This window comes from Halichoerus grypus, chromosome 8 (genome assembly GCF_964656455.1).
Source record: "Halichoerus grypus chromosome 8, mHalGry1.hap1.1, whole genome shotgun sequence".
NCBI classification, from domain to species: Eukaryota; Metazoa; Chordata; class Mammalia; order Carnivora; family Phocidae; genus Halichoerus; species Halichoerus grypus.
Window position 1 is genome coordinate 17,288,946 of NC_135719.1, and position 3,963 is coordinate 17,292,908.

The window sequence follows — 3,963 nt, forward strand, 5'->3', positions numbered from 1 at the left end:
TAGGGGTCTTTGGATTCACCTGTACACATATATGTTAATTTGGCCAAAAAAATGTTGGCCTCATTACACTCACGTCGACATGTCAAAAATCTACTGAATTCAAGTCAAAATCTGGGTTACTGGCAGCTCTTGGACAATTAGGAGGCCTGGCAATATTGGGCAGGCATTCCCACAATTCCATTAGTGATAAATCTTGTGCAATTCATCCTGGCCGCGCCACTACTGAATCTTTTTTTTTTTTTTTTTCCATTTTGTTCTCACAACGATATCGCCTGCTGCCTGGTCTATATTTTTAGAGTGTGATGTTGACTCTATTCTTAATTTCTGCTGAAGTTCCAATTACATGCTTATTAAATTACTTCGGTAGAGCGTGCAACTCTTGATCTCAGGGTTGTGAGTTCGAGCCCCACGCTGGGTGTAGAGATCACTTCAAAATAAAATCTTTAAAAAAAAAATGAACACATATTTAAGGGGTGCCTGGGTGGCTCAGACGGTTAAGCATCTGCCTTCGGCTCAGGTCATGATCCCAGGGTCCTGGGATCGAGCCCCCCGCGTGGGGCTCCTTGCTCAGTTGGGAGCGTGCTTCTCCTTCTCCCTCTGCCCCGCTCCCCTGTTTGTGCGCGTGCTCTCTCTCTCTCAAATAAATAAATCTTTTTTTTTTTTAAAGAGTAAATCAGGATGTGGTAAGGACAGAATGGTTGAACAAACTATTAATTTACAGCAGCAGGATCCAGGCACCAATTCTACGGACCGGACGGTAGGGTCCCAGAGCCATGTACCTCCTTCACTGAGAAGTTGCCACCACCCCTCCGTGGGAAGGAGGGTTATCTCAGCTTGGAATCTGTCGCTCTCCTTCTTTCACTGTTTTGCTCTGATGATTCCTAACTTGGGCCCCACATATTCCACGTCCCGTACCGCCATCTTTGGAGTGCTCCTGCACTTAATCGGGACCGTTGACACTAAACTGTGGCAGAAAGAGAGGGGTCTCTACAAATGCAACAGAAGTTGTATATATTGGTACAGAGATCGCTGCACTCCATTTCCACAGCTCTCGCTGTCTGCGCTGAACTGCCCCTCCTGCAGGAGCTTCTGTCTTCTAGAGTAAAACTTGCAGGATGTGTGATGCAGGTACTTGTCACTCTGGAAAAGCATCTTTTTGCTTTGTGTTCTCCTGGATCTCTTTCTGTGCCAATCTGTGCTGCACCAAGTCATGGAAAAAGCAGTTTCCGGGCTGATGGCAACCCCCCCCCGAAATACAAAAATCAAAGATTTTGATAATTTTTATCTCACAAGTAAATTTTTGTCTCCTTCATCCAGATCCCAGAAGAATTTTTGTGTTTTGTTTTTTTGTTTTTTGTTTTTGTTTCAGATCCCATAAGGCTTGGCTGTTCACCCGTATCGGTCTGCTGTGTGTAGGCTGCGCTTAGTGATCCTAAAGAACATAGTGCCATGAGCCCGTTTTTCTATGATCCACGTGGATGTATGAACACGGGCATCCCCAATGCGGTGGTGTGACCCACACATGCCTCGTCTTTCAGAGACCTTCTGAACTCACAAGGGAAATAGATGATTGCTGGGTGGGATGGAACCAGTATGAGCAAAAGGAGAAACAAGCAGTTTATTTTATTTTTTTTTAAAGATTTTATTTATTTGACGGAGAGAGACACAGCGAGAGAGGGAACACCAGGAGGGGGAGAGGGAGAGGGAGAAGCAGGCTTCCCGCCGAGCAGGGAGTCCGATGCGGGGCTCAATCCCAGGACCCTGGGATCATGACCTGAGCCAAAGGCAGACGCTTAACGACTGAGTCACCCAGGCACCCCAAAACAAGCAGTTTAAAGTTTGGTATTGAGACCTAGAAAACCCAGACTAAAGGTAAGCCAAGGTTTGTCATCACAAGAAGGGGAGAACTACACAGGCAGGAAACAGAACTCAAATGAATTTCAAAGGAGAGAAAGTCACCACTTAACCCAGGCAGATTTTTGACCCAGAGCCTTGCTGTGTAAATGGAATTCTATTTCCCAGGGACCTCTGAAGCCAGGACTGCTCAGAACATTCACTTGCTTTTGCAATTGGAACATTAGAAGTTTACATCAAGATGGCAGGGACTCTTGTACCTTTCTGTAAATTCCTAAGACCCAGGGGATTCATAGGACAGCTAGAGCATATATGAAAACGCACTGAGCCTTTCCTTTTTCCTTCAGCTTAATACTTGTGAGCCCAAACAATCCAGATTTCAAAAACATATTCAAAATTACTATTTCCTTTAGAACATATTCAGGACATAGGCTGAGGTCTTAGGAAATACAGAAATGAGTAAGCTGTCACTCGACATGTAAAAGATGTATCTTTAGTGTAAAGCTTTTATTGTTGGTTTGGGAGGAATGGGAAGATATGATAGAAATAAAATGGAATTGGACTCTGAGTAGTCAAAGTCACTAACACTTTGGGTGCCAAGGGAGGGGGGTAAGAGCACGGTGCAGTCCTTACAAATAATTTAATATTTGCCCTGGCCATTGGGGCATAACCCATTGCTTTTTAAGAGGACCACAGGGTTCCTTATCTCTCTGTCTTTGTACTTTGGTGGATCCCCATAAACAAATGTGTATTTATCTTGCAAGCCTCAGCACAAACTCAACCCCAAACCCCTCCTGACTTCTGACTGCTCACTACTGGGTTGAGCACACGTTTTCCCCGGTGCTTAACACTCCTTCCCTGTTCGTCTCCCACCACATGTGCAAGGACAATGGCTACGTCCACTCTCCCTTGGCTGACAGGGTTTAGTACCTGAAACACATGTTCAGTAGTGGTCTGTCCCATTAACGCATGACCCGGTGGCCTTCAATCAGAGAGGACTGGCTTCAGTCTAGGCCTCAGCACTTACAAGTGTGTGACAGCGAATTTTCTCCAACTTATTAAACCTCTGTTTCCTCTCACACAGAAAGAGAACACAGGATCCTTTGTGAGGACAAAATGGAATGACTTGGGCAAAGCACTCAGCCCAATTCATCAAAGTAGAGAAAAAATACAACAAACTTTCTTGGATCTATCAACTAGCTTGGTTGAATTTAGATTATTTTCAAGATCTGTTTTAAAAATCTGTGGTTCCCAAACTGTGTGCCACAGGGAACTCATAGGAATGCCATCGTATGTTTTTAGTTTTCAAGGGACACATGGGGACATTGGACACCTCACAACCATTACTATCAAAATTTTTGGACTCTACTTAATAAAGGGAACCTTTAGACATTTCTTTCAGCTTGGGTAGCATCACAAAAGAATGGAGATAATAAAGGTGCTATGAACCAAGAAAATTGGGAATCTCTGCTTTAGAAATTTTTTTTTTAAATAAAACATTACAATTGTAGCTATAGCCTCTGTGGGTTTGTACCTCTCTCTTCCCATTTAAAGGAACTACAAATCTGAAATTTGAAAATTGACACTTTCTTTTTTTAAAAAGATTTTATTTATCCATTTGAGAGAGAGAGAGAGAGTGCGAGCACACACAAGCGGGGGGAGAGGCAAAGGGAGAGAGAGAAGCAGACTCGCCGCTGAGCAGGGAGCCCAACACAGGGCTCCATTGATCCCAGGATCCTGAGATCATTATTTGAACTGAAGGCAGAATCTTAACTGACTGAGCCACGATAACTGACACTTTTATTAATATTTTTATGTTTTCATTGTACATTTTCTTCCATGTGCATAAATCATATTATTTTTGTATGTTTGGCGCTTGACATAAATAGTGTCAGGTACATTATCTTTCCTGAACTTGCTTTTTTTCTACCATGCACTGATACACACTCTCTTAATTGGTATTACTTTATAATAAATATGAATATCTGGTAGGGTGAGTCTCTCTACCTTGTTCTAATTCAGAATTATGTGGGGTTTTTTTTGTTTGTTTGTTTTCAGGGGTTCTTTTTTGCCTTATGCTTCCCATATACATTGTAGAATGAGCATTTT